Raw genomic sequence first — 16,591 nt, 5'->3', positions numbered from 1 at the left:
TTGATGCGCGGCAGCAGGTGCGAGTCACGCCACACCGCTGATGCGCGCGGCGCCACTACCCCATTCACGTGTAGTGATTAGTGCATGACAGGTATATTGTGGGCCTTGCTGCAGGCTCGCAGTATCTTAGTTGCATCAACGTGGTCTTGCTGATAAGTATTTGCTAGTCAAGATGGTGCACATATTGTATACTAACCTGTAGATATCACTGAGTGAGAGTGAGATATCATGTGTCTGTTTTGTTCTGAACGTGTGGCAGTGCGGGTCTTTGTTTACATGCGTCGATGTGGTTCACTGGATGTGTCCAACTACCTGTGCTCCTCTCAAGTACCATGATGGTGACTATGTGAATGATGACGGTGAATTACGCAGTGACACAAGCAGTGTTGTTGATGCTGCAACCAGCCTTAGTGTCGCTGACAGGCCACCACTGGGTGGCACTACACAGCCTAGAGGCGTCCCAACCAGCCAGCGGTGGCTCGCTGTGTGACATCCTGCAGGGCACCACAAGTGACTGGTGAGTGTTACTCAGTTATGAATTCCTAAAGATATTAACTAGCGGTTCTCTAATTCACTACTGGGGTTAAGTGGTTATTGGGGTACCACAAGGATCAGAATTATGGCCATTATTATTTTTAATATACATTAATGATCTACATAGTGGGATTAGTAGCGGTGTTACGAGTACTAAATACAGGATACGTCCTGTACTCGGATGATCTAGGGAAGTCATCGATCCTGTAATAATCTGATAGTTTACTTCACCTGGTAGTGTAACATTTATGATCCTGACTGCTGTCTGAATAATTCGCATGACAAATTTTTCGTAAGCTCAGGGTGATTCTCTGAAATTACTTTATTTTATCCGATTTTATTTATTACTTTGTTACCTTAGGATATTAAGTTAGTATGATATTTGATTCCGTGGAAGCTAGCCAAGAGTTAGTGGGATGGAACGTAAGTTAAACATTAAAGTAATGAAATACTTGGAAATGTTCCAGTGAGTTGAGAGTTCTGCACCGCGTTTGTATTCCACCAAGTGACTTTCACCAACACATGATTACTTTAGATGCTAAATTACAGTTGACAGTGTGCTTTGAACACGTTTTCAGCACAACATACCTTACCTACTTTTATATGTGTCTAAACATTTTATTTTTAGTGTGTTTTCTCGCAAACAATACAATCAGAACTTAGGTTAACGATCACATTGTTATTATTTCGAAATTTACAGTTGCACGTCACATATCTATTTACTATATCCTTATTCTACCGCCATACCAACTTTCATACGCACACACACACATACACAAACACATAAATTATATATATATATATATATATATATATATATATATATATATATATATATATATATATATATATATATATATATATATATATATATATATATATATATATATATATTAATCACATACTAGTAATACAGTGATACAACACATCTTAAATACTACATAAAATACTACATAAAAAAAATCTTCAGTGTTGATTGGAGCTTTTGTTGACGTGGAGATATTCTCTCGATGTTCCGGTGCATATTAGCCTGTCCATAAAGAGAGCAACTCCATGACAGTTGTTTGGCTCCAGTACTGTCGACGGATAGCTCTCTTGATAGTGCAGACTTTACACCTAACTGATTTCACAACTCTTTCCTCGACAGTGGGCTTCAGGTCTGGCTTGGAAGTCCTGTCGCAATCCAGAGAGAGAGAGAGAGAGAGAGAGAGAGAGAGAGAGAGAGAGAAATGAAGAGCAGCGCTTTGTCTTCTCGCCGCCTCTTCTTTCCTGTCATTGTATTCCTGTGGTCTTTTTACACAAGAAGAGAAACTTGGTCCTACTATTTTCATGCACTGTCGTTTCTGAAATAACGAAAATATTTTCTTACGTGCACCGTCGTGATAAATGATACATGATAGACATGACACACACAAAAAAAAAAAAATGTAGGCAACATTTTGAACTATTGAAAGACTGTCTGATCTCACATATGCACACTAGATGCCAGCAACACCAGATTTGTGTACGTCACTCTACCTGACCACACTCACCCACACTAGCCGCCCCATGATTGGATAGCTTCATTGTTCCGTCACTACGCCTTACGAGCTGCTAATTGATCTAAAGAAAGGAATGGTGATAATGGAATAATGGGTTCAGAAGAGCATCATGGACCTGTCGCCTCGGATAATAGCTGTTATTGATGCCACAAACTACCGCCCACCTGCTCTGCGCCGAGGCCTGTAGTGATGCACGATGTGGGTCTGGTTGCGGCAGGTCCTCGTGGGTGCTGCTGGGGCCTCGCGGGTTTAGAAAGGACTGTTGAATAATAGAGAATTCTCGTCAGGTTGAATTTGTATTAGTGACTGTGAAGTGGGGGGATTGCAGTGTTTCGTGGAAGTGCATGTGGTCGCAGTGTTTTTGTGTTAACCTCTCTGGGTGTTAATAATATTATGACATCTCTTAGTTCATTGTGAACAATCCTGAGCGATTTAAATATGTATGTGATAAGAATCTCTAAAAGTTGTAAACTATTCGGTCATTCTCCTTTGCTGTCAGTGGTGTCTTTCCAAGCAGACTCAATCTTAACGATTTTGATTTCATTGGGCTTGAAAGGAACCGCAGCAGCCGAGGGAATAATGTCTGGCGAGTGAGGTCTTCGTTATGTGTTGGTGAGTCGTGACTGTTGTTTGCCGTCGTCACTGTTGTCAAGGTCCACGGTATCTCGTTGCTGAGCTGCTGACAATAATGTTCTTGTGTAACAAAGAAGATGCCATTCTTTTCATTAGCACGCAAAAATAAATAAATAAATAAATAAATAAATAAAATCATCCATCCGTTCTGTATTGTGCCACTTAGAAAACATGTTAGGATGTATATAGATTAGTGGATGGTAGGCAAGGTTGATACATGGAAATTCATCTCCTCGGTTATAACTTATTAGCATAGATTTTATGAGTGCCAAGACTTTGATTGTTCTTTACATTTCTTCCTTATTTGATATCTTCCGTGACCTTAGCACAGCACTCTTGCCTTCGAGGTGGGGATGAGATGACCTCAGACATATTAAACATAGGTACATGTATGCTCGCTAATTTCTCAGTTTTCTTGCAGTTGCTTGTATGGCGCAAATAACTAACACTGCTGCCTCCTTTCACTCCATTCTCGATTCTTTCGTGCAGACAGTTACATCGGGAAGAATATCTCAGGGAAATATTTGTGCAATTTTCTGCTTGTATGGGAGGTATGGCAGGGGGAGGGGCAGGCGAGGGTAGGGTAAGAAACAGGAGTTCCCAGCCCCCCTCTCTCCCCCTTAAGGCAGGCTATCATTGTTGGCTGAATAATGGCGGGTTGGTCTGACCCCGCACCACGCGCCTCATACAAATGGTCTGATTATCCCGCCGCCCGCCGCCGCCACCCTGCCGCCCGCTACTTCCTCGCCTACCCTGCCGCCCCTTGCCTCCCTGCCGCCATCCAGCACCCTTGCCACATCCTAAATAAAACGGCTCAAAATAAACGCACTGCCTATTACCGACGACATAAATTGCTTGCGGTCAGTGTAGCTATAAGCGTGAGGCCTCCGGACGGCGGGTGCGTGCGGGCGAGGGCAAGGGGAGGCGGCCGCGGGGGTGATGTACGAGGGTCGTGATAAAGGCTGTCGTCACTAGCCATCACCGTCTGGTCCCGCCCGATAAGATGGTCCCTAACACTACTCTTGACGGGGGAAATGGCCGGTGTTTAGCCACTCTGAGGTGCCTGTTACTCGGATGGATTAGGATGTCACTGGTTGCGTGACTCACATGCTGCTCCCAGTTATATGATCGCCCTTAGCTGCCAACTGCATTCTTAACTATCCTTTTCACGTTTTTGTAATTACTCCATTCTGCACTACGTACCTCACTTAGCACCACTTTTCACCATTAACCATCCGTAATCATCCTGTGCTGCCGTTACTTCCTTGTCCACATTTACTATCCTCCTTGTACCGCCTTGCCTCATAGACCTAAATCCCTAGAGCTGCCCTTATCTCCCCATACAACCCTGGTAGTATCTCCATAGCCCTAGTCTCTTTATACAACATTGACTTGTCTGTGTAATCTAACCGCCACGTACCTACAGCCCCTCAACCCCACCATTCATTCTTAATCTCCCTGCAACTTCTCCAGTCCAGCGCCTAGGTAACAGCCACACCGGGAAGGGCGCGGAGGGGCTGCCTAGGAGACGGCCGCAGCGATGGAAACGGCCGTCTTTGTTGCTGGGAAAGGACAGTGCTAAGCCACCTTGTGTTGTAAATATTCCATGCACTTGCAGTGTTTTACTGAAGCCGTGAGAGGGAAGACTTTTAAGTGTACGAAAGGGAAGTTAGTTATGATTATAAACTGCGCCGACAGTCGAGTGACGACGAGGACTTGACGCGGACCAAATTGATGCAAATTACTGCATTATTTCGCGCACTTCACCGGCCGTAGAATATTAAAGTCGACCAGCAGGGTGCCAGTACGGGGGTTGAGGGGGAGGAGGAGCAACCGGGGGAAGGACCAAGGGCTGGGATAGGGCTAGAGTGGCGCGGGTACGGACACGAGGAATGGGCTCAGGGTGGTGGGTCTTCCGGATTGTCGGATTTTGGCCATTACTCACCAGCGAGGCAAAGAACCGCCGCTACCAGCCTGCCAGCCCTCCGCGACCCGGCCTGTTAGGGGCGTTTATGGTTTGGATGCCGCTGCTGCTGCTGCTGCTGCTGCTGCTGCTGCTGCTGTTGTTGTTGTTGTTATTGTTGTTGTTGTTGTTATTGTTGTTGTTGTTGTTGTTTTTATTGTTATTGTTATTTTTATTAATAATATAATTATTATTGTTATTATTATTATTACTATTATCATTATTACTATTATTATTATTATTATTATTATTATTATTATTATTATTATTATTATTATTATTATTATTATTGTTGTTGTTGTTGCTGTTATATTTTTACTAATAATATTACTATTATCTACTGCAACAACAACAACAACAACAACAACAACATCTACTATACTCCTACTGCTATTACTGCTGCTGCTGCTGCTGCTGCTGCTGCTGCTGCTGCTGCTGCTGCTGCTGCTGCTGCTACTTCTGCTGCTGTTGTAACAGTTTCATGTCTATAGATAAATGTTTACTAGAGTAAAAAAAAGTAAAAAAAAAAAAAAATGCATAGCTTGTAAGTCCTATAAAGATAATATAATCATAACTTTTAAAACATCCATATATTAATGACCTATCAGCATAAAATATTTATCCTAACTGTACTCCATTAACAATCAAGTCAGCCCTTCATTAATGTTAGAATTTGAATATATTATGAAAATAGAAAAATAGTAATAATATGATTTTATCTTGATCAACAAACAAATAGGTGCTGCCATAAAACAGTACTTTTCCCATCTCAAACAGTTTTCGAATTGTATGTCTTGGGTGGGTCATCAAAATAAATAATATGATATGAGATGGAATGTTTCCCTCCAGAAGCAAATGCCTGTGATAATACCAACTTTGAAACATTTTGCAAATACATCAACTATCTTACAGTCTCTTTTGGTTAAAAAAATAAACAAATATATGGTTGATAATCCGAAAAGTTTGATCAGTGCCGGGAGCGGATACCATGAAGTCCTGGCATTGTCATTCAGTGTACTTCTGAAGTCTGAGATCAAAATACATTAATTCAAAACTAAGTTGTGATTATACGTAGATTTCCTTCATTCTAGCCTGCACCAGTTGTTGTTAATTTGTTGTACCTTCATTATATTTATTATTCAGAAACTTGCCTCTGAAAAATGAATAACGTGTGTCTACCTCTGTTAGGTGATGTGGTCAGCTTACCTCGTCCCTTGCATGCGTAGGGAAGTCCACAGAATGCCTCTTGGTCTTCATCACATCGACACTTGTCCCATGGAATTCGTCGAGGCCGTCAGCTAAAAGAGAAATAATAATGATAATCCTCATCTTTAGTAGTAGTAGTAGTAGTAGTAGTAGTAGTAGTAGTAGTAGTAGCAGCAGCAGCAGCAGCAGCAGCAGCAGCAGTAGTAGTAGTAGTAGCAGTAGTAGTAGTAGTAGTAGTAGTAGTAGTAGTAGTAGTAGTAGTAGGAGTAGACATAGTAGTCGTAGCAGGGTTGGAAAAATCATGATTTTCTCGAAAATCGATTTATTTGATTTAAATCGGATATTTATATTTAAATAGATTTTCTTAATTTAAATCGATTTCTTTCATTTAAATTATTTTTTGCACTAATCCTTATTTGTTTGCACTGATTATTTGTTTCAGTCTTATGAAACCATTTTCTTGTATCAAACTTGGCCAATGTTAACCAAAATCATGGTTTAATATACAATACGCAACATCAATTTTTCACATGAAAATCATAAGTAGGACTAAATTTAATCAGATCTATTACGATAAAGTAACAAATTTACTTTGCATTAAGAAATAGTTCATTAAACCTCATAATTACATTTATTGTTGTTATCAATAAAAAAAAAAAAACCCTTAATTTATTTTTTTATGCATTTGAATATTTGAATATTTTTCTTGTAAGGGATGGCAATGATTTACAGGTGCCTGATTTAGTGTAGGACCAGTACAGGATCAGTACACTCAGTACAGGTCAAGTAGACTTGATGCTTTTCCTGTACAACTGCTTCACATCTTTTCCTTCTTACTTGTGTGTGTGTGTGTGTGTGTGTGTGTGTGTGTGTGTGTGTGTGTGTGTGATTCACCTACGGTCGTCTGTTGGTCACCCAGCCAGCCGTTCCCCTACGGAAAGAGGTCAGAGCTCATAGTGACCGATCTTCGGGTAGGACTGAGACCACTGACACACCACACACCGGGACAGCGAGGTCACAACCCCTCGGGTTGCATCCCGTACCTACTTGCAGTTAGGTGAATAAGGGCTACACATTAAGAGGGTTGCCCAATGGCTTCGCCGCGCCCGGGATATTAAATCATAAAAATTTTTACTCCTAATATAACACTTAAATAATCTTAATACAGCATGTTTAATTTTGATTTAAATCATGGTTTTTTACTCTCAATATAACACTTAAGTAGCACTATGTAACACGAATTTTGTCTCTGACAAGCAAGTGTTATTTTCCAACTCTTTTCACTGCAAAACAATACAAAATGTCCATTATACCTGTCAAACTTTACTTTCATGGCTTTTAGAAAGATTTTTTTTTGTGCCAAAATAGCTAAATTTCACCATTTTTCCAGATGCTGTCACAGAGAACTTCTTTGCTCTTTTCTTGATGAAGTGACCACATATGTAGCTGAATGCATCTGGAGAGTGACTGCAGCCTCTTGATGCCATTTCACCTCTTGTGATGCGTCTTCTCAGGCAGCCAAAGCAGAACTGATTTTTTTTTTTCTTTTTAAGAGGGATGAAAGAGGAAAAGCTAGCTAAAGAGAAAGTGGTGGGAAGATAAGTGTGAAAGAAAGTGTGAGATGACAGTTCGTGGGCTTGACCACGTTGCTCTTTTTATCATTTATTTTAAACATATTTATTGTGTTTTAGCATTTTTATTTGTATCAGGTTGGATCCTCAATAGAGTTGCTGCCACAAATGCTCTGGCAGAACCACAGCTTTCCCTGCTTGGCGGACTCTTGGGGACTTACTTATGCATTTCTATTTGAGAGAGAGAGAGTTGTCTTCACCAATAAAGCTTTTAATTTTGGTGTTAACCCTGTAAATCTTCTTAGTTTATTTAAAATGGCATTTCCTTTATTTCTTACATTTTTACAGTGCCCACGTATACCAGTCGATTGTAATTGTAGACCTAAAAACTTTCCTTCTTTGCAAGTATTTATTTCTTTGTTGTTTATAGTTAGTGGCTTGGTTTTATATTGCGCCATAGGAATTATTTTAAATTTCTCCTCACTTGTTCTTATTTTCCACATTTTTTCATATCTGTTAATTCTTTCAATTTCACCCTCAACTTTTAATTTCATCATGTTTTTTTTTATATCATCCGCAAACATTGTTGTTAGATATCCATGGTCAGGTTCCGGTAAATCGTTGGTAAAAAGGGTATACAGGGTGGGCGAAAGTACACTACCTTGAGGTACTCCACTTAACAGATTTATAATATTACTGGTATCATTTCCAATATGTATTTTTGCAGTTCTGTTATTTAAAAAGTTACGGAGTGTTTTTTTCAAGTATTGCTGGAAGTCTGAGCCGTAGTAGTTTATATTTAAGGCCATTGTGCCATACTTTGTCAAAAGCCTTGGTTACATCACGCAGTACCACATATACTTGTTTTTTATTTGCTAATGCATTAGCTATTGTCTCGTAAGTGGTGGTAATAGCTGTGTGAGTACCTTTAGATGGCCTGAATCTGTGCTGTCGTTCTTTTATTATATTATGTTCTGAGAGGAATGTATTTAGTCTTGCTAAAATCAATCTCTCATATAACTTTCCAGGTACTTCTAGCAATGAAATTGGTCTGTAATTCAGAGGGTTTAACGGTGACTTCATTTGTTTATGTATAAATTTTATTATTGCATTTTTAAAGCATTTTGGGAAATAACCTGTGGAGTAACATGCATTAAATATGTTTTTGAGATGTTCTATTGTTTTGTCTGTACATTTTTCTAAAATAACTTTGTTTATTTTGGATGTCCCAGGAGCTTTATTTTTAAATTTCTTTATACAACCTCTAATTTCCTCTGTTGTTATTTCCCGTGTATGGTAGTTTTCAGTATTTAATCTGTTCATGTCAACAATATCAAAAGATTTAGGTCTGTTTGATTGGACATTTATGGTTGCATTTATGTGGTCTGTATGTGGTAAATCGAAGTTTACCTCATCCTCTTCTGTTATTTTGAATATATCTCTCCAAGTCTTTTCCATTAATGTACACTTTTCTTTATCAGAATAATATTTATTTCCTTCCAGATCTTTCATATAATTAGTATGAGTAGTGTTGGAACCTTTCAATATATTTATTCTCCTCAAAAAATCTTTACTGTCTTTGCTGTATCTTTTCTTCCCAATTCTTATCTTGACCTTCTTTACACTTTATTCTCAATTAGTTTCTTATTCTTATAAATTCTCTGTAGATATCATAATTCCATCCACTTCTTAAAGCTACTTGTTTGTACACATTAAATTGTCTTTCGAAGTGTCTTATTTCTTCAGTATATTTCAAAGGTCTTATCCGTTTAAAATTACTTTTAGGAATTGCTTTGTTCATTGCTTTATTAATTGTTTTATCCATTTATTAATCTCCTCTTCCAATGAAGCTACATTCTTCTGGTTAAAACTGGTTATTGTTATTTCTTCATCAACTGTTTTTTGAAAAGTGTCCCAATCGGCTTTTCTAGTGTTGTATATGGGTGTTTTTTGGACTAAAATTGGTTCTGTTGAAAGCTGTAAAATTATTGGTAAATGATCTGATGTGGTAATCTCTCCAGGTTCTATTAGACAGTTTAAAAGATGATGTTTATTAGAAAAAAAATTATCAGGGTTGGTTGCTGAAGTGTGTGCTAAGAAAGTAGGGAAACTGGGGCCCAAATGTAACATTCTACCTTGACTTATTAGACTACTTAGACTTTTTTCCAGCTACGTTGTCAGTTTTATTCCCGAACGATTTATGAGTACCATTGAAGTCTCCAAGTATATAGGCTGGTATATTGTTGTTTAGTATCTTGTACATATCGGTAAATGGTAAATACGGTCTTCTCGGAGGTAGGTAATTTGTTGCTATTATTATAGTTCCCAGTGCAGTTTGCAGCTCAACAGCTAAGAAGTCTGTATCATAATCATCGAATAGTTTGTGTTGTAAATTATGTTTTATTGCTATAGCTGATCCATCTACGATCTCCTGTGCATTATTTACTTTATATTTTTTTGTATCCAGTAATTTTTAATGAATCTGAATTTTTAAGGCCATGACTGTTGATTAGGATTATGTCTGGAGAACTTCTTACATAATAATTTGTTAATGAGGTCTTATTGGTTCTCCAATTAAGGACATTGTGCTGTATTATTTTTATAGAATGCATCAGAGTGAATGTTTCCTAATCTCAGAATCTCTTGGCATGGGAGAGCGTTCTTGTAGACCAGATTTTATTTTTCTAAAGTCGTCCCTTCTTACAGTGTTCCAGCATTTATTTAAGTTTATTTCTTCTTTTATTATCCTTTCCATGATTTCTTCCTCATTAAATTTAGGATCAGTTTAAGTCCATTTATAATTATTATTCCTAATTCCATGAATTAAGTCTCTCGAAGTAAATTTACCTTCTGGCCAGCCTTGGTCTTTGGAAGTATAAAATTGAAGGCCAATATGTTTTGATTCCAAGGGGTATATGCTTTGTTCCATTGACTGTATTTCTTCATCTATGTTTACATCCTCATTTTTATCACTCCTCATGTCACTCACTTTATTATTTTGATCTAATATCTTTTCTTTTACTTGTGATGTGTCTGTTTTTTTAGGTACTTTATTTTGTTTTTGTAATGCTTTGAGCCTGTTTAGATGTTGCATCATTTGGTATAATTAAATTGGGTAAATGTTTACCTTTAATATTGCATTAAGTTCTTCTGCATAGCTTCCTGGATTTTCTGTTTTTATTTTTGGCATGAGCAATACATATCTGAATTTTTTACATTTCTTCTTTCGTTATTTCTGGCAATTTAGTTTGGACTGGAATGGATGTTATATTACTAGCAGCTCTTTTGGACTGGAATGGATGTTATATTACTAGCAGCTCTAGTTACTCCAGCGTAGGTCGAGGCCCGCTTTTCTCTCTCATCCTTGCTCTTTTTTCTCTCAGTATAATTTTCCTCTTTATGCACTTCATAGCTAAAGAGCTATGGTTTTCCCCACAATTTATATATTTTTTAGTCTGTTCTTGGCACTGGAACCAGAGGTGCCCTTCGCTGCTACATTCTGAACAAATTTTATATTCCTTGTCTTTAGGGCAATCTTTAGTATAATGCTCCTCAAGATGGTAACACTTCATGCAACATTTGATGGGGATATAAGTTTCCTGTCTGATCTCATTTGGAGGAATACTGATGTTAAAAGCCAGAAGTCCAGTCTGAGTACATTTGTTTGCCAGGCTAGCTTGACTGAAAGTAATTTTTAATGTGGATGAATTTGGGAACTTATAGATAGATTCGATTCCGTCTTGTGTCCAGCGATTTTGAGCTAAAAGCTCTTCCTTGATCTCTTCTTCTCCCCATTCATAAACCAACTGGTCACCTCTAGAGGCAATTACGCTTTTCTTTACCCTTTGCTCTGGAGGCAGAATGGGAATAAATCCTTTATTGTCCAGAGCAACTTTGACATCATTTGAAAAGATCTTTTCAGTGTCACTGTCATTATAAGTTAAGACTACAAAGCCATCATCAGCAGTAAACACTCTTGTAATGTGAATTTGATTTCTGCACAGTATGCTCACAAGTGCAAGTTTTTTGTCTTTATTAGGGAATGTCCTACTCTTTATTTTAACTCGATTCATTCTGACATACTACCTACAGCACTTCTGCCTGCCTAAGTACAGAGTGCTGCCCTGTGAAGGTCTTACTCCTAACTATCAGAGTCCCTATGGCCCTGTGCACGGACTTTCTATAACCACCCGTCTAACGGGCCCCTTCATGGAGAACAGCTAGTCTGTAAACCTTCAGGGTTCGGCTTCGTACCGTTCTCGTGCACGTCTAATTGGGCAAAAAACTGTGAAGTCCAAATCACTGCTGTAGAGAGAGAGACAGGAACAGAGTCCCTATTGGTCTTGTGTTGCAGAAACTAAGTCCACAAGTTGACAAAAATGGTTTAACCAGTAAGAAATTCTCCTCTATGTCAGAGACTAAGTCCCCAAGCCTACTGTCTCACCGAGACTAAATCCACAACACCGAGACTAAGTCCACAAAGTGGACGTGGAAGCAATGAGGCCGAGAGAGGAGGTCCGCAACTTACAACAGCTGAACTGGAACTATGTCTGACCAGGTCTGAGAACTGATTGGTGGTCTGCAAGACCCTACTTTTATATTGTCAAGCAGTACTCTAAAATATTCTTAGTCTTTCTAGAATGTGTTGCAGAATGTTCTCAAACTTTCTAGAATATTCTTGAACCTACTTTAGAATATTCTGAATCATCCTAGAAAATTCTTGTAGATTCTAGAAAATTCTTGATACTTCTACATATTTTACTGTATACTAGAAAGTTCTAGAATATTCTGGAAATGTTTACATTGAATAGAATGTTCTAAAATGTTCTAGAAACTTCTTAAAGTGTCTGGTAGAACATTCTGGAAGATATGAGATTTCTGAAATGTAAGCAAATTCTTCTAAATATGAAAAATTTCTTGCTAGATCTGGTCAGTTCAAGAATGATCTTATTGAAATTAAAAATCTTTAGAACACTTTACATTTTTTTTCATTGTTTTAACTTATTTACAACATTTCAAAAGCAATTAGATAAGCAATTGAGATTTTGCAAAGCTCTTTACCTGACATGGAAACCAATTATAACCGATACTATAATGAAATAAGGCAAAAATGTAAATTCATTGTTTTAACCACAAAAGCAAAGTTTTAGGATCAAAATAAAATTTTTCTAATTTGTTTATATGGAAATAACTGGAAAATTATGGTTTGGGGCCAAGGACAAGACAAAAGTGAAATTTTGTTACATAGTGATAATCTTAATACAGCATGTTTAATTTTGATTTATATCAGGATGTTTTCACTTTCAATATAAGACTTAAATAATTTTTAATACAATATATTTAATTTTGATTTAAATCTTGATTTTTTTTTTTACTCTGATTTAAATCTATTTAAATCACTTGATTTGAATAATTTGATTTAAATCAAACCTACCCTGAGTTGTAGTAGTAGTAATAGAAATAATGGATTCAAACTTGAAAGATTGAAAAGAAAATAGTAGATGAATGAAATAAACTCAGTAATCAGGTTGTTTGTGCCGAATCATCAGAGAGTTTCAAAAGGAGATTAGACAAATTTATGAATGAGAATGACCGATGGTAGAAATGATGGGTACGTTTCATGCATGGACTGCCACGTGCAGATCTGACAGATTTTTTGCAGTTTTGGTACGTTTCATGCAGGAACTGCCACGTGCAGATCTGATAGATTTTTGCAGCTTTCCTTATTTTCTCATGTTCTTAAGTAAGTACAAAGGAACATAAGAAATAAGGGAAGCTGCAAGAAGCCATCAGGCTTACACGTAGCAGTCCCTGTATGAAATATACCTACCTATTTCTACCTATCATCCTCCTCCATAAACCCGTCTAATCTTCTCTTAAAGCTCCCTAATGTCTTGGCACTAACACCATGATTACTGAGTCCGTTCCATTCGTCTACCACTCTATTTGAGAACCAATTTCTTCCTTTCTCTTTCTTAAACCTAAATTTTCCAAGCTTGAACCCGTTATTTCTTGTTCTGTCCTGGTTGCTGATCTTAAGAATTTTGTTTACGTCTCCCTTGTTACAACCCTTATACCACTTAAAGACTTCCGTCAGGTCCCCTCTTAGCATACGTCTCTCTAAAGAATGCAAATTTAACATTCAGTATCGCTTCGTAAGGAATACTCCTCATCCCCTGTATCCTTTTAGTCATTCTCCTTTGTACAGATTCTAATAGACCTATATCCTTCCTGTAATGTGGGGGACCAGAAGTAGCTGTAGTTGCACTGATAATATCAGCTGCATCATCATCATCATCATCATCATCATCATTATCATCATCATCATTATCACCATTGTCACCATCATCATCATCATCATTATCATTGTTATTTTTAGTAACATTAGCCTAAGCACAAAAGAAATTGTATGTTTCTAGAAAAGAAAAAAAACTTATTCTTTCAATAGTAAGAAGCAATAAGCAGTGAAATAGTTGTATGTAAACTAATAGAAGAGAAAATATGGTTACAGCAGTGTGTGTGTGTGTGTGTGTGTGTGTGTGTGTGTGTGTGACGTAATCAGGCACAATACACCTTGTTTAACTCGTCATCATACCTGCACCACATCTATTTTTTTTCTCAATAGCAGAATTAATTTTTTCTCTAGCGGTGGTAGGTCTGGATAATTTTAAAGAACAAGCATTAATTTCTCTCTCTCTCTCTCTCTCTCTCTCTCTGACACTCAAAACATTCTTATTGTCTTCATTATTCAACTGTGTCCTTCAAGTGTCCTGTAATTTGACTCAGGTCCCGTACGCCGTGTCTGTGTGTGAATGTATAATTGTTCGTTAATATTCTTTCTTGATGAAGGTTTGTCGTGCAGGAAATCTGTCATTGCTTACTGAGCCCTTTGGAAAGTAGGTGACAGGACTAACCAGGTGCTAGGAGTCGTTACACACAGCTGGGAGACAATGCACAGATGGGAGGCAGGAGTGGGACAGCATACAGATAGCAGTCACTGAACAGGTACTGGACAGTGGAGAGGCGGGAGAGGTAGACAGATAGGGAGCTTTAGACAGGCAGGTGGAGGCGGTAAGCAGCTAGGAATTAGACAGAATACTTGTAGGAAAACAAACACAGCGCACGGACAAGGAGAGAGGAAGGTTGACGGGGGACACGGTAGGTAATGAGTTAAAACAGCAGTGGATAGGTAGGTGAAGTGGTAATGATGTGATAATTAGAGGATGTAAACAGGCAAAGAGGAAAGGATGCCATAAGACAGGAAGGACGGTGAGATCGTGGACGGGCGGAGAGGTAGACAGGTAGGGTTAGTTGTGGGGGGTGGGTAAGAGGTACTTGCACATGGTACATCACACAGGCAGGCTGTCGCGTTGCTCCATATAAGGCAGTGACCACCACGCTGGGAATAAAACATCGATGTCTCTCCATCCTTCCCTTCCTTGCCTCCTTTCTTCCTCTTCCATTCTCCTCTTCCTACTACTACTAATCGTCCCTGTTACTAATCTTTCCATCTCTCATTACTTCCCTTCTTCCATTCTTACTCTACTCTCTTTTCCTCTCCACTTGTTTCGACCTTCTCAGTTTCCTGCTACAGTTTCCTACTTCCTTCTTAGCCCTCTTTCCTAATCCTAGCCAGGCACTATTTTGTCACTTCCTCCTTACCTGACAGATCTTCTCCTCTTGAATTCACTCTCTCAACACAGATCCCTATAGTACTCGGTTCCCTTTCAGCCAGGAAAAGAAAAAAAATCGTAAACTCACGACCTTATTGCTCGTTTTACATACATATCCTCATATTTTCTCTCTTACTGCTGTCGCATCACTGCTTTTCCTTTCGTTTCCTTTTACTGTGGCTCTTCCTCTCCCTCTTGGTGATGGGGGGGAGGGGCGGGGCGCGGAGGGGTGGGGTGGGGCGACGCGCGGAAGGGTTGAGTAAGGCAAGAGGGGGGGAAGGGCAAGGAGAGGCCTGCCTACACCACCGCCTCTCTCTCTCTCTCTCTCTCTCTCTCTCTGCTGTGTCACAGCTTTACCAGCCACACGAGCAAGGGAGACTCATCCACCCTGCTTATGGTTAGGTTAGGTTAGTCTTGACAGGCACTAGGTGGAGAGGGGAGGTAAGGAGCTTTGTTGGAATGCTCTGCACAAGACAAACAGTAGACTTAAGTGAAGGGAAGGTTGGGTTAGCTCTCTGTCATGCAGTGGAATTGTAAAAGGTGAAAATGATGATGTTAATAATTGTGATAGTAAGTAGGAGGATGTGCTATCTCTCTCTCTCTCTCTCTCTCTCTCTCTCTCTCTCTCTCTCTCTCTCTCTCTCTCTCTCTCTCTCTCTCTCTCTCTCTCTCTCAGAACATAGGTTATATATATTACCGCCTTATCTTATCTCCACTTGCCTCTCTTCTTCCCTCTATCCTTTCCTCCCTTATCTAGTCTCCCTCTCCTTCCCCCTCCACGTCCTTCTCTCTTCCCCTTCCACTCCCTTTCCGTCCTTGCCGCCTTTACCCCTTCCCTGTGTCCCTTCCCTCCCTTTCTTCATTCAGTCACCCTTATTCTTCATTTCCAGAGAGAGAGAGAGAGAGAGAGAGAGAGAGAGAGAGAGAGAGAGAGAGAGAGAGAGAGAGAGAGAAAGAGAGAATAAACTACCATTACACACCACTATCTATGAACTAGCTTTAACCTGATAAGGATGAAGCAAAAGAACAAATGGGCAAACAGCAAAGGATCTTCAGCAGCCAATCAACAAGCGGCCCTGGGCAGGAAAGGGATGTGATTGGCCATCTGGTGTCCGTGCTGGCATGCCTCAGGTGTGTTCAGAATCGTCAAAATGTTGGGCGCCATTGATATTGACTGTCTCTGATACTTTGGACTTCGCTTGACTTACTTATTGGGTGGACGAAATATAGGAATGTTTCTCAATTTCTCCCTTTATTTTCCGTTTTCTCTCATTTGTTTTCATACAACAATGTCTCTCCTGTATCGTTAATCGTTCCGTCATTTGGCTGTCTCTTATTTATTTGGTGGACGAAATATGGGAGTTTTTCTCATTAAGTCTCATTATTTTGTGCCTTTTTATTTTTCTATTTATTTTTTCATACTGCAGAATATTTCTACTCTATCGATTATTGTTCCTTCATATGACTATC

General features: G+C 39.0%; 1 long non-coding RNA gene across 3 annotated transcripts in view; it reads right to left on the bottom strand.

Moving 5' to 3' along the window:
- Positions 1-617: 617 nt before the first annotated feature.
- The window catches only part of LOC135101568 (uncharacterized), a 26,303-nt gene continuing 10,329 nt past the window's right edge, over positions 618-16,591 (bottom strand). Inside the window, exons 2-4 of one of the 3 annotated variants that reach the window (XR_010269306.1) lie at positions 5,878-5,969; positions 2,067-2,334; positions 618-1,877 (exon numbers count right to left, since the gene is read on the bottom strand). This is a non-coding gene — a long non-coding RNA (uncharacterized LOC135101568). Of the gene's footprint in view, positions 2,335-5,877; positions 5,970-16,591 lie in introns of all 3 variants that reach the window. The other 2 variants (XR_010269305.1, XR_010269304.1) reach the window with 2 other exon arrangements.

Source organism: Scylla paramamosain, chromosome 6 (assembly GCF_035594125.1).
Source record: "Scylla paramamosain isolate STU-SP2022 chromosome 6, ASM3559412v1, whole genome shotgun sequence".
NCBI classification, from domain to species: domain Eukaryota; kingdom Metazoa; phylum Arthropoda; class Malacostraca; order Decapoda; family Portunidae; genus Scylla; species Scylla paramamosain.
This window is presented reverse-complemented; position numbering and strand designations above follow the sequence as displayed.